This window comes from Hypanus sabinus, unplaced genomic scaffold, assembly GCF_030144855.1.
Source record: "Hypanus sabinus isolate sHypSab1 unplaced genomic scaffold, sHypSab1.hap1 scaffold_2049, whole genome shotgun sequence".
Taxonomy (NCBI): Eukaryota; Metazoa; Chordata; class Chondrichthyes; order Myliobatiformes; family Dasyatidae; genus Hypanus; species Hypanus sabinus.
In genome coordinates this window covers 34,236-48,403 of record NW_026780151.1, presented here as the reverse complement: position 1 = coordinate 48,403, position 14,168 = coordinate 34,236, and the positions used below count along the sequence as shown (strand labels likewise).

At 63.3% G+C, this 14,168-nt stretch overlaps 1 long non-coding RNA gene across 1 annotated transcript; it reads left to right on the top strand.

Moving 5' to 3' along the window:
• The first annotated feature begins 12,331 nt into the window (after positions 1 to 12,331).
• Positions 12,332 to 13,293, top strand: LOC132387626 (uncharacterized). The gene is made up of 3 exons (XR_009509954.1): positions 12,332 to 12,649; positions 12,805 to 12,975; positions 13,131 to 13,293. It is a non-coding gene; the product is annotated as an uncharacterized LOC132387626 (long non-coding RNA).
• The last annotated feature ends 875 nt before the right edge of the window (positions 13,294 to 14,168 follow it).

Genomic DNA, 14,168 nt, shown 5'->3' with positions numbered 1-14,168 from the left:
TTCCCTCCTGTGGGATCTCTCTCCCTCGTCCCCCTTCCTCCTGTGGGATCTCTCTCCCCCTTCCCACCTGTGTACTCTCCGTCCCCCGTCCACCTTACCACCTGTGGGATCACTCTCCCCCATCCCCTCTCCTCCTCTGGGATCTCTCTGCCACATCCCCCTTCCTACCGTGGGATCTATCTTCCCCGTCCCCCATCCTCCTGTGGGATCTCTCTGCCCCGTCACCCTTCCCCCTCTGGGTTCTCCACCCCACCTCCCCATTCCCCCCTGAGGGATCTCCCTCCTGTGTCCCACTTCACCCCTGTGGAATCCCTCTCCCCCGTCCCCCTTCCCCCTGTGGGATCCTGATCCCCAGTCCCCCTTCCTCCTGTGGTATCTCTCTGTCCCGTCCCCCTTCCTCTTGTGGCAACTTCCTCCCCCGTGCCCCTTTTTCCTTTGGGATCCCTCTCCCCATCCCCCTTCCACCCTGTGGGATTCCTCTCCCCCGTCCCCCTTCCTCCTGTCGGATCTCCCTCCCCCGTCCCCCTTCCCAGCTGTGGAACCGCCCTCCCGCGTCCCTCTTCACCCCTGTGGGATCCCTCTCCACTGTCCCCTTCCCCCCTGTGGGATCTCTCTTACCCGTCCCCCTTCCTCCTGTGGGATCTCCCTCCCCCGTCCCCCTTCCCCCCTGTGGGATTTCTCTCCCCCGTCCCCCTTCCTCCTGTGGGATCTCCCTCCCCCGCCACCCTTCCTCCTGTGGGATCTCTCTGCCCCGTCCTCCGTCCACCTGTTGGATCTCCCTCCCCCGTTCACCTTCCCCTGTGGGATCTCGCACCCCCCGTCCCCCTTCCCCACTGTGGGTTCTCCATCCCGCCTCCCCCTTCCCCCCTGTGGTATCCCTCTCCACCATCCTCCTTCCCCCTGTGGGATCTGACTCCCGTGTCCCCCTTCCCCCCTGTGGGATTTCTCTTCCCCGTCCCCCTTCCTCTTGGGGGATCTCACTCCCCCGTCCCCCTTCCTCCAGTGGGATCTCCCTCCCCCGTCCCCCTTCCTCCTGTGGGATCCCCCACCCCCGTCCCCCTTTCTCCTGTGGTATCTCCCTCCCCCGTCCCCCTTCCCCACTGTGGGTTCTCCATCCCGCCTCCCCCTTCCCCCCTGTGGTATACCTCTCTACCATCCTCCTTCCCCCTGTGGGATCTGACTCCCGTGTCACCCTTCCCCCCTGTGGGATTTCTCTTCCCCGTCCCCCTTCCTCCTGGGGGATCTCACTCCCCCGTCCCCCTTCCTCCTGTGGGATCTCCCTCCCCCGTCCCCCTTCCTCCTGTGGTATCTCCCTCCCCCGTCCCCCTTCCTCCTGTGGTATCTCCCTCCTCCATCCCCCTTCCTCCTGTGGGATCCCCCACCCCCGTCCCCCTTCCTCCTGTGGGATCTCTCTACACCGTCCCCCTTCCTCCTGTGGGATCTCTCCTCCCCCATCCCCCTTCCTCCTGTGGTATCTCCCTCCCCCGTCCCACTTCCTCCTGTGGGATCTCCCTCCCCCGTCCCCCTTCCTCCTGTGGGATCTCTCTCCCCCATCCCCCCTTCCTTCAGTGGTATCTCCCTCCCCCGTCCCACTTCCTCCTGTGGGATCTCCCTCCCCCGTCCCCCTTCCTCCTGTGGGATCTCTCTGCCCCTTCCCCCTTCCTCCTTTGGGATCCCTCTGACCCACCCTCCTTCCTCCTTTGGGATCCCTCTGACCCATCCTCCTTCCTCCTGTGGGATCCCCCTCCCCCGTCCCCCTTCCTCCTGTGGTATCTCCCTCCCCCGTCCCCCTCCTCCTGTGGTATCTCCCTCCTCCATCCCCCTTCCTCCTGTGGGATCCCCCACACCCGTCCCCCTTCCTCCTGTGGTATCTCTCTTACCCCATCCCCCTTCCCCCCTGTGGGATTTCTCTCCCCCGTCCCCCTTCCTCCTGTTGGATCTCCCTCCCCCGTTCACCTTCCCCTGTGGGATCTCGCACCCCCCGTCCCCCTTCCTCCTGTGGTATCCCTCTCTACCATCCTCCTTCCCCCCTGTGGGATTTGACTCCCGTGTCCCCCTTCCCCCCTGTGGGATTTCTCTTCCCCGTCCCCCTTCCTCCTGGGGGATCTCACTCCCCCGTCCTCCTTCCTCCTGAGGGATCTCCCTCCCCCGTCCCACTTCCTCCTGTGGTATCTCCCTCCCCCGTCCCCCTTCCTCCTGTGGTATCTCCCTCCTCCATCCCCCTTCCTCCTGTGGGATCCCCCACCCCCGTCCCCCTTCCTCCTGTGGGATCTCCCCTCCCCGTCCCCCTTCCTCCTGTGGGATCTCCCTCCCCCGTCCCCCTTTCTCCTGTGGTATCTCCCTCCCCCGTCCCCCTTCCTCCTGTGGTATCTCCCTCCCCCATCCCCCTTCCTCCTGTGGGATCTCCCTCCCCCATCCCCCTTCCTCCTGTGGTATCTCCCCTCCCCCGTCCCCCTTCCTCCTGTGGGATCTCCCCTCCCCCGTCCCCCTTCCTCCTGTGGGATCTCTCCTCCCCATCCCCCTTCCTCCTGTGGGATCTCTCTGCCCCTTCCCCCTTCGGGATCCCTCTGACCCACCCTCCTGCCTCCTGTGGGATCCCCCTTCCCCGTCCCCATTCCTCCTGTGGGATCTCCCTTCCCCGTCCCCCTTCCTCCTGGGGGATCTCACTCCCCCGTCCCCCTTCCTCCTGTGGGATCTCCCTCCCCCGTCCCCCTTCCTCCTGTGGTATCTCCCTCCCCCGTCCCCCTTACTCCTGTGGTATCTCCCTCCTCCATCCCCCTTCCTCCTGTGGGATCTCTCTACACCGTCCCCCTTCCTCCTGTGGGATCTCTCCTCCCCATCCCCCTTCCTCCTGTGGGATCTCTCTGCCCCTTCCCCCTTCCTCCTTTGGGATCCCTCTGACCCACCCTCCTGCCTCCTGTGGGATCCCCCTTCCCCGTCCCCCTTCCTCCTGTGGGATCTCCCTTCCCCGTCCCCCTTCCTCCTGGGGGATCTCACTCCCCCGTCCCCCTTCCTCCTGTGGGATCTCCCTCCCCCGTCCCCCTTCCTCCTGTGGTATCTCCCTCCCCCGTCCCCCTTACTCCTGTGGTATCTCCCTCCTCCATCCCCCTTCCTCCTGTGGGATCTCTCTACACCGTCCCCCTTCCTCCTGTGGTATCTCCCTCCCCCGTCCCCCTTTCTCCTGTGGTATCTCCCTCCCCCGTCCCCCTTCCTCCTGTGGGATCTCCCTCCCCCGTCCCCCTTCCTCCTGTGGTATCTCCCTCCCCCGTCCCCCTTCCTCCTGTGGTATCTCCCTCCTCCATCCCCCTTCCTCCTGTGGGATCTCTCTACACCGTCCCCCTTCCTCCTGTGGTATCTCCCTCCCCCGTCCCCCTTTCTCCTGTGGTATCTCCCTCCCCCGTCCCCCTTCCTCCTGTGGGATCTCCCTCCCCCGTCCCCCTTTCTCCTGTGGTATCTCCCTCCCCCGTCCCCCTTCCTCCTGTGGGATCTCTCCTCCCCCATCCCCCTTCCTCCTGTGGTATCTCCCTCCCCCGTCCCACTTCCTCCTGTGGGATCTCCCTCCCCCGTCCCCCTTCCTCCTGTGGGATCTCTCTCCCCCATCCCCCTTCCTTCAGTGGTATCTCCCTCCCCCGTCCCACTTCCTCCTGTGGGATCTCTCTGCCCCTTTGCCCTTCCTCCTTTGGGATCCCTCTGACCCACCCTCCTTCCTCCTTTGGGATCCCTCTGACCCATCCTCCTTCCTCCTGTGGGATCCCCCTCCCCCGTCCCCCTTCCTCCTGTGGTATCTCCCTCCCCCGTCCCCCTTCCTCCTGTGGTATCTCCCTCCTCCATCCCCCTTCCACCTGTGGGATCCCCCTCCCCCGTCCCCCATCCTCCTGTGGGATTCCTCTCCCCCGTCCCCCTTCCTCCTGTGGGATCTCTCTCCCCCATCCCCCTTCCTCGTGTGGGATCCCCCACCCCCGTCCCCCTTCCCACCTGCGGGCTCACCGTCCCCCGTCCACCTTCCCCACTGTGGGATCCCTCTCCACTGTCCCCTTCCCCCTGTGGGATCTCATTCCCCCGTCCACCTTCCCCCCTGTGGGATTTCTCTCCCCCGTCCCCCTTCCTCCTGTGGTATCTCCCTCCTCCATCCACCTTCCTCCTGTGGGATCCCCCTCCCCCGTCCCCAATCCTCCTGTGGGATTCCTCTCCCCCGTCCCCCTTCCTCCTGTGGGATCTCTCTCCCCCATCCCCCTTCCTCGTGTGGGATCCCCCACCCCCCGTCCCCCTTCCCCCCTGTGGAACCTCCCTCCCGCGTCCCTCTTCACCCCTGTGGGATCCCTCTCCACTGTCCCCTTCCCCCTATGGGATCTCATTCCCCCGTCCCCCTTCCTCCTGTGGGATCTCTCTTACCCATCCCCCTTCCCCCCTGTGGGATTTCTCTCCCCCGTCCCCCTTCCTCGTGTTGGATCTCCCTCCCCCGTTCACCTTCCCCTGTGGGATCTCGCACCCCCCGTCCCCCTTCCTCCTGTGGTATCCCTCTCTACCATCCTCCTTCCCCCTGTGGGATTTGACTCCCGTGTCCCCCTTCCCCCCTGTGGGATTTCTCTTCCCCGTCCCCCTTCCTCCTGGGGGATCTCACTCCCCCGTCCTCCTTCCTCCTGTGGGATCTCCCTCCCCCGTCCCCCTTCCTCCTGTGGTATCTCCCTCCCCCGTCCCCCTTCCTCCTGTGGTATCTCCCTCCTCCATCCCCCTTCCTCCTGTGGGATCCCCCAACCCCGTCCCCCTTCCTCCTGTGGGATCTCCCCTCCCCGTCCCCCTTCCTCCTGTGGGATCTCCCTCCCCCGTCCCCCATCCTCCTGTGGAATCTCCCTCCCCCATCCCCCTTCCTCCTGTGGTATCTCCCTCCCCCGTCCCCCTTCCTCCTGTGGTATCCCCCTCCCCCCGTCCCACTTCCTCCTGTGGGATCTCTCCTCCCCATCCCCCTTCCTCCTGTGGGATCTCTCTGCCCCTTCCCCCTTCCTCCTTTGGGATCCCTCTGACCCACCCTCCTGCCTCCTGTGGGATCCCCCTCCCCCGTCCCCCTTCCTCCTGTGGGATCTCCCTCCACCGTCCCCCTTCCTCCTGTGGGATCTCTCTACACCGTCCCCCTTCCTCCTGTGGGATCTCTCCTCCCCATCCCCCTTCCTCCTGTGGGATCTCTCTGCCCCTTCCCCCTTCCTCCTTTGGGATCCCTCTGACCCACCCTCCTTCCTCCTTTGGGATCCCTCTGACCCATCCTTCCTCCTGTGGGATCCCCCTCCCCCGTCCCCCTTCCTCCTGTGGTATCTCCCTCCCCCGTCCCCCTTCCTCCTGTGGTATCTCCCTCCTCCATCCCCCTTCCTCCTGTGGGATCCCCACCCCCGTCCCCCTTCCTCCTGTGGGATTCCTCTCCCCCGTCCACCTTCCCCACTGTGGGATCCATCTCCCCCGTCCTCCTTCCTCCTGTCGGATCTACCTCCCCCGTCCCCCTTCCTCCTGTCGGATCTACCTCCCCCGTCCCCCTTCCCCCCTGTGGAACCTCCCTCCCGCGTCCCTCTTCACCCCTGTGGGATCCCTCTCCACTGTCCCCCTTCCCCCTGTGGGATCTCATTCCCCCGTCCCCCTTCCTCCTGTGGGATCTCTCTTACCCATCCCCCTTCCCCCCTGTGGGATTTCTCTCCCCCGTCCCCCTTCCTCCTGTTGGATCTCCCTCCCCCGTTCACCTTCCCCTGTGGGATCTCGCACCCCCCGTCCCCCTTCCTCCTGTGGTATCCCTCTCTACCATCCTCCTTCCCCCTGTGGGATTTGACTCCCGTGTCCCCCTTCCCCCCTGTGGGATTTCTCTTCCCCGTCCCCCTTCCTCCTGGGGGATCTCACTCCCCCGTCCTCCTTCCTCCTGTGGGAATTCCCTCCCCCGTCCCCCTTCCTCCTGTGGTATCTCCCTCCCCCGTCCCCCTTCCTCCTGTGGTATCTCCCTCCTCCATCCCCCTTCCTCCTGTGGGATCCCCCACGGCCGTCCCCCTTCCTCCTGTGGTATCTCCCTCCCCCGTCCCCCTTCCTCCTGTGGGATCTCCCTCCCCCGTCCCCCTTCCTCCTGTAGGATCTCTCCTCCCCATCCCCCTTCCTCCTGTGGAGTCTCCCTCCCCCGTCCACCTTCCACCCTGTGGGATTCAACTCCCCCGTCCCCCTTCCTCCTGTGGAGTCTCCCTCCCCCGTCCACCTTCCACCCTGTGGGATTCAACTCCCCCGTCCCCCTTCCTCCTGTGGAACCTCCCTCCCGCGTCCCTCTTCACCCCTGTGGGATCCCTCTCCACTGTCCCCTTCCCCCTGTGGGATCTCTCTTACCCGTCCCCCTTCCTCCTGTGGGATCTCCCTCCCCCGTCCCCCTTCCCCCCTGTGGGATTTCTCTCCCCCGTCCCCCTTCCTCCTGTGGGATCTCTCTGCCCCGTCCTCCGTCCACCTGTTGGATCTCCCTCCCCCGTCCCCCTTCCCCCCTGTGGGATCCCCATCCCCCGTCCCCCTTCACCCCTGTGGAATCCCTCTCCACCGTCCCCCTTCCCCCTGTGGGATCTAACCCTTGTGTCCCCCTTTCACCTGTGGGTACTCCCTCCCGCCTCCCACTTCCCCCCTGTGGGATCCCTCTCCACCGTCCCACTTCACCGTGTGGGATCTGACTCCCGTGTCCCCCTTCCTCCTGTGGGATCTCTCTGCCCCGTTCCCCCGTCCACCTGTGGGATCCCTCTCCCCCGTCCACCTTCCCCCCTGTGGGCTCACTCTCCCACATCCCCCTTCCCCCTGTGGGATCTCTCTCCCTCATCCCCCTTCCTCCTGTGGGATCTCTCTCCCCCTTCCCCCTTCCTCCTGTGGGATCTCTCTGCCCCGTCACCCTTCACCCCTGTGGGATTCCCCTCCCCCGTCCACCTTCCCCCGGTGAGATATCCTTCCCCCTTTCCCCTTTCCCATTTTGTGATCCCCGTCCCCAATCACCCCTGTTGAATCCATCTCTACTATCCCGCTTCCCCCTGTGGGATCTTGGTTCCCCGTCCCACCTCCCCCCTCTGGGTTCTCCCTCCCGCCTCCCCATTCCCCCCTGTGGGATCTCCCTCCTGTGTCCCCCTTCACCCCTCTGGAATCCCTTTCCACCGTCCCCCTTCCCCCTGTGGGATCCTGCTCCCCCGTCCCTCTTCCTCGCTGTGGGATCTCTCTCCCTCCTCCCCCTTCCTCCTGTGGGATCTCTCTGCCACATCCCCCTTCCTACCGTCGGATCACTCTTCCCCGTCCCCCATTCTCCTGTGGGATCTTACTCCCCCGTCCCCCTTCCCCCCTGTGGGTTCACCCTCCCGCCTTTCCCTTCCCCCCTCTGGGATCCCTTCTCCACCGTCCCCCATCCCCCTGTGGGATCTGACCCCCGTGTCCCCTTTACTCCTGTGGGATCTCCCACCCCCGACTCCTTTACTCCCGTGGGATCCCCCTCCCCCATCCCCCTGTGGGATCTCTCTTCCCCGTCCCCCTTCCCTCCTGTGGGATCTCCGTACCAAAGTCCCCCTTCTCTCCTGTGGAATCTCTCTGCCACATTCCCCATTCCTACCGTGGGATCTCTCATCCCCGTCCCACATCCACCTGTGGGATCTCTCTGCCCCATCTCCCTTCCTCCTGTGGGATCTCTCTTCCCTGCCCCCTTCTTCCTGTGGGTTCTCTCTGCACCGTACCCCTTCCCCGCTGTGGGATCCCCCTCCCCCGTCCACCTTCCCCCTGTGGGATCCCCCTCCCCCTTCCCCCTTCCCCGCTGTGGGATCCCCCTCCCCCGTCCCCCTTCACCCCTGTGGAATCCCTCTCCACCGTCCCCCTTCCCGTTGTGGGATCTTGCCTCCCCCGTCCCCCTTCCCCCCTGTGGGTACTCCCTCCCGCCTCCCACTTCCCCCCTGTGGGATCCCTCTCCACCGTCCCCCTTCACCGTGTGGGATCTGACTCCCGTGTCCCCCTTCCTCCTGTGGGACCTCCCTCCCACGTCCCCGTTCCTCCTGTGGTATCACCCTCCCCCGTCCACCTTCCTCCTGTGGGATCTCACTCCCATGTCCCCGTTCCTCCTGTGGGATCTCTCTGCCCCGTCCCCCGTTCACCTGTGGGATCCCCCTCCCCCACCACTTCCTCCTGTGGTATCTCCCTCCCACCTGCGTACTCTCCGTCCCACATCCCCCTTCCCCCTGTGGGATCTCTCTCCCCCTTCCCCCTTCCTCCTCTAGGATCTCTCTGCCACATCCCCCATCCTCCTGTGGGATCTCTCTGCCCCGTCACCCTTCACCCCTGTGGGATTCCCCTCCCCCGTCCACCTTCCCCCGGTGAGATATCCTTCCCCCTTTCCCCTTTCCCATTTTGTGATCCCCGTCCCCAATCACCCCTGTTGAATCCATCTCTACTATCCCGCTTCCCCCTGTGGGATCTTGCTTCCCCGTCCCACTTCACCCCTCTGGAATCCCTTTCCACCGTCCCCCTTCCCCCTGTGGGATCCTGCTCCCCCGTCCCTCTTCCTCGCTGTGGGATCTCTCTCCCCCCTCCCCCTTCCTCCTGTGGGATCTCTCTGCCACATCCCCCTTCCTACCGTCGGATCACTCTTCCCCGTCCCCCATTCTCCTGTGGGATCTTACTCCCCCGTCCCCCTTCCCCCCTGTGGGTTCACCCTCCCACCTTTCCCTTCCCCCCTCTGGGATCACTTCTCCACCGTCCCCCATCCCCCTGTGGGATCTGACCCCCGTGTCCCCTTTACTCCTGTGGGATCTCCCTCCCACGTCCCCCTTCCTCCTGTGGGATCTCTCTGCCCCGTCCCCCGTCCACCTGTGGGAACTCCCACACCCGACTCCTTTACTCCCGTGGGATCCCCCTCCCCCATCCCCCTATGGGATCTCTCTTCCCCGTCCCCCTTCCCCCCTGTGGGATCCCTCTCCCCTGTCCCCCTTCCCTCCTGTGGGATCTCCCTACCAAAGTCCCCCTTCCCTCCTGTGGGATCTCTCTCCCCCATTTCCCGTTCCCTCCTGTGGGATCTCTCTTCCCCGTCCCCCTTCCCTCCTGTGGGATCTCCGTACCAAAGTCCCCCTTCTCTCCTGTGGAATCTCTCTGCCACATTCCCCATTCCTACCGTGGGATCTCTCATCCCCGTCCCACATCCACCTGTGGGATCTCTCTGCCCCATCTCCCTTCCTCCTGTGGGATCTCTCTGCCCCGTACCCCTTCCCCACTGTGGGATCCCCCTCCCCCGTCCACCTTCCCCCTGTGGGATCCCCCTCCCCCTTCCCCCTTCCCCGCTGTGGGATCCCCCTCCCCCGTCCCCCTTCACCCCTGTGGAATCCCTCTCCACCGTCCCCCTTCCCCTTGTGGGATATTGCCTCCCCCGTCCCCCTTCCCCTCGTGGGTACTCCCTCCCGTGTCCCCCTTCACCCCTGTGGAATCCCTCTCCACCGTCCCCCTTCCCCCTGTGGGATCTAACCCTTGTGTCCCCCTTTCACCTGTGGGATTGCACTCCCACGTCCCCCTTCCTCCATAGGAATCTCTCTTCCCAGTCCCCCTTCATCCTGTGGGATCTCCCTCCCCCGTCCCCCTTCCTCCTGTGGGATCTCTCCTCCCCATGCCCCTTCCTCCTGTGGGATCTCTCTGCCCCTTTCCCCTTCCTCCTTTGGGATCCCTCTGACCCATCCTCCTTCCTCCTGTGGGATCCCCCTCCCCCGTCCCCCTTCCTCCCTTGGGATCTCCCTCCCCCGTACCCCTTCCTCCTGTGGGATCCCCCTCCCCCGTCCCCATTCCTCCTATGGGATCTCCCTCCCCCATCCCCCTTCCTCCTGTGGGATCCCCCTCCCCCGTCCCCATTCCTCCTGTGGTATCTCACTCCCCCGTCGCCCTTCCTCCTGGGGGATCTCACTCCCCCGTCCCCCTTCCTCCTGGGGTATCTCCCTCCCCCGTCCCCCTGTGGGATCTCTCTGCCCCATCCCCCTTCCTCCTGTGGGATCTCTCTGCCCCATCCCCCTTCCTCCTGTGGGATCTCTCTCCCCCATTCCCCTTCCTCCTGTGGGATCTCCCCTCCCCCATCCCCTTCCTCCTGTGGGATCTCCCCTCCCCGTCCCCCTTCCTCCTGTGGTATCTCCCTCCCCCATCCCCATTCCTCCTGTGGTATCTCCCTCCCCCGTCCCCCTTCCTCCTGTGGCATCCCTCTGACCCATCCTCCTTCCTCCTGTGGGATCCCCCTCCCCCGTCCCCCTTCCTCCTATGGGATCTCCCCTCCCCCGTCCCCCTTCCTCCTGTGGTATCTCTCTCCCCCATCCCCCTTCCTCCTGTGGGATCTCCCCTCCCCCGTCCCCCTTCCTCCTGTGGGATCTCCCTCCCCCGTCCCCCTTCCTCCTGTGGGATCCCCCTCCCCCATCCCCCTTCCTCCTGTGGGATCTCCCTCCCCCGTCCCCCTTCCTCCTGTGGGATCTGCCCTCCCCCATCCCCCTTCCTCCTGTGGGATCCCCCTCCCCCATCCCCTTCCCCCCTGTGGGATCTCCCCTGCCCCGTCCCCCTTCCTCCTGTGGGATCCCCCTCCCCCATCCCCCCCTCCCCCCTGTGGGATCTCCCCTCCCCCATCCCCCTTCCTCCTGTGGGATCTCCCCTCCCCCGTCCCCCTTCCTCCTGTGGTATCTCCCTCCCCCATCCCCCTTCCTCCTGTGGTATCTCCCTCCCCCGTCACCCTTCCTCCTGTGGGATCTCACACCCCCGTCCCCCTTCCTCCTGTGGGATCCCCCTCCCCCATCCCCCTTCCCCCCTGTGGGATCTCCTCTCCCCCGTCCCCCTTCCTCCTGTGGGATCTCATTCCCCCGTCCCCCTTCCTCCTGTGGTATCTCCCTCCCCCGTCCCCCTTCCTCCTGTGGGATCTCCCTCCCCCGTCCCCCTTCCTCCTGTGGTATCTCCTCTCCCCCGTCCCCCTTCCTCCTGTGGGATCCCCCTCCCCCGTCCCCCTTCCTCCTGTGGTATCTCCCTCCCCCGTCCCCCTTCCTCCTGTGGTATCTCCCCTCCCCCGTCCCCCTTCCTCCTGTGGGATCTCTCTGCCCCGTCCCCCTTCCTCCTGTGGGATCTCTCTCCCCCGTCCCCCTTCCTCCTGTGGTATCTCCCTCCCCCGTCCCCCTTCCTCCTGTGGTATCTCCCTCCCCCGTCCCCCTTCCTCCTGTGGGATCCCACTCCCCCGTCCCCCTTCCCCCCTGTGGGATATCCCTCCCCCGTCCCCCTTCCTCCTGTGGGATCTCCCTCCCCCGTCCCCCTTCCTCCTGTGGGATCTCTCTGACCCGTCTCCCTTCCTCCTGTGGGATCCCCCTCCCCCGTCCCCCTTCCCCCCTGTGGGATATCCCTCCCCCGTCCCCCTTCCTCCTGTGGTATCTCCCTCCCCCGTCCCCCTTCCTCCTGTGGGATCCCTCTCCCCCGTCCCCCTTCCTCCTGTGGGATCCCTCTCCCCCATCCCCCTTCCTCCTGTGGGTTCCCCCATCCCCGTCCCCTTTCCTCCTGTGGTATCTCCCTCCCCCGGCCCCCTTCCTCCTGTGGGATCCCTCTGCCCTGTCCCCTTCCCCCCTGTGGGATCTCCCTCCCCCGTCCCCCTTCCTCCTGTGGGATCCCCCTCCCCCGTCCCCCTTCCTCCTGTGGTATCTCCCTCCCCCGTCCCCCTTCCTCCGGTGGGATCTCCCTCCCCCGTCCCCCTTCCTCCTGTGGGATCTCCCTCCCCCGTCCCCCTTCCTCCGGTGGTATCTCCCTCCCCCGTCCCCCTTCCTCCTGTGGGATCCCCCTCCCCCGTCCCCCTTCCTCCTGTGGGATCTCCCCTCCCCCGTCCCCCTTCCTCCTGTGGTATCTCCCTCCCCCGTCCCCCTTCCTCCTGTGGGATCTCCCCTCCCCCGTCCCCCTTCCTCCTGTGGGATCTCCCTCCCCCGTCCCCCTTCCTCCTGTGGTATCTCCCTCCCCCGTCCCCCTTCCTCCTGTGGGATCTCCCCTCCCCCGTCCCCCTTCCTCCTGTGGGATCCCCCTCCCCGTCCCCCTTCCTCCTGTGGGATATCCCTCCCCCGTCCCCCTTCCTCCTGTGGGATCTCCCTCCCCCGTCCCCCTTCCTCCTGTGGGATTTCTCTTCCTCGTCCCCCTCCTCTACTGGGGTCTCTCTTCCACATCCGCTTCCTTCTGTGTCTTTCCATCCTTTACCTTAGGTGATGTCTCTTCCTCCATCTCCCATCGACATTTCCCGATTCTCAAATCTTCCTCACTGTTTGACTTCTCCCCTTCACACCTGCCCTTTCCGACTGTCTCACGTCAGGAACACTTTTCTAACCATTCGGGAATGAGAGAGAATATGTGGAGTTTACAGGGTCACACCGACAGACGAAATTACTGACATTCGGTGAATTCATTGGAGCTGGGCAGTGAGGGACATTGACAGTGATGGGATCTACGATCAGTGAATTACTGAAGGGTTTAACGTTCCCTGAAATATCCGGGTGAGAGAAATGCCCTCAGACGGACGATTTTAATCACAATGTTCATCAATTTGTCTGTTTGTGTTTAGCCTGAACGATAATAAACTGGGGGATTCAGGAGTGAAACTGTTGTCTGCGGCTCTGAGGAACCCGGAGTGTAAAATACAGAAACTGTGGTAAGTACCAGACTGTGGGAGATTGTGTTTACAGTCACTGGGTGTCTGACACTGAACATTAATGTGATCAGTAATTGTGTTACTGATAAACACTGGGGATTTGTACCGTCTCCTGTCTCTCTGTGTCCTTCACCCTCACTCTCTCTCATCTCCAGGCTGGGGTATGTCGGTCTCACAGATTCTGGGGCCGAGGATCTCGTCTCCGCTCTCAGTACAAAACCATCACTGACGGATCTGAGCCTGAGTGGTAATGAACTGGGGGATTCAGGAGTGAAACTGGTGTCTGCGGCTCTGAGGAACCCGGAGTGTAAAATACAGAGTCTGTGGTAAGTACCAGACTGTGGGAGATTGTGTTTACAGTCACTGGGTGTCTGACACTGAACATTAATGTGATCAGTAATTGTGTTACTGATAAACACTGGGGATTTGTACCGTCTCCTGTCTCTCTGTGTCCTTCACCCTCACTCTCTCTCATCTCCAGGCTGAGGTATGTCGGTCTCACAGATTCTGGTGCCGAGGATCTCGTCTCCGCTCTCAGTACAAACCCATCACTGACGGATCTGGACCTGGGATCAAACTCTCTGACAGACCGATCTGTCCCCGCTCTCCGCCGCCTCATCCTGACCCTCCGGAGTCTGAAGTGGATCGGGTGAGTGTTTGTGTTAATATTCAATGTGATAAAATATCAGCGGATCCGCGGGTTTTCTGGTGATATTTGTCTGTGAGTGTTGTTGAAACATTAACCCCGGTCCCCTGTTACTGACACTATTGTGTGATCTGTTTATTTCATCTTTATTCTCCCATCTGTTTCAGGCTGCGGTGGAATCGGTTCAGTGAGACCGGGGAGAAGGAACTGAGATCTCTACAGGAACCCAGACCCGGACTGATGGTGGATCTGTGAACATCTGAATGGGGTGAATCGGTTCAGTGAGACCGGGGGGAAGGAACTGAGATCTCTACAGGAAACCAGACCCGGACTGAGAGTGGATCTGTGAACATCTGAATGTGGGGAATCGGTTCAGTGAGACCGGGATGAAGGAACTGAGATCTCTACAGGAACCCAGACCCGGACTGACAGTGGATCTGTGGACATCTGAATGTGGGGAATCGGTTCAGTGAGACCGGGATGAAGGAACTGAGATCTCTACAGGAACCCAGACCCGGACTGATGGTGGATCTGTGAACATCTAAATGTGGTGAATCGGTTCAGTGAGACCGGGATGAAGGAACTGAGATCTCTACAGGAACCCAGACCCGGACTGAGAGTGGATCTGTGAACATCTGAATGTGGGGAATCGGTTCAGTGAGACCGGGGGGAAGGAACTGAGATCTCTACAGGAACCCAGACCCGGACTGATGGTGGATCTGTGAACATCTGAATGTGGGGAATCGGTTCAGTGAGACCGGGATGAAGGAACTGAGATCTCTACAGGAACCCAGACCCGGACTGATGGTGGATCTGTGAACATCTAAATGTGGTGAATCGGTTCAGTGAGACCGGGATGAAGGAACTGAGATC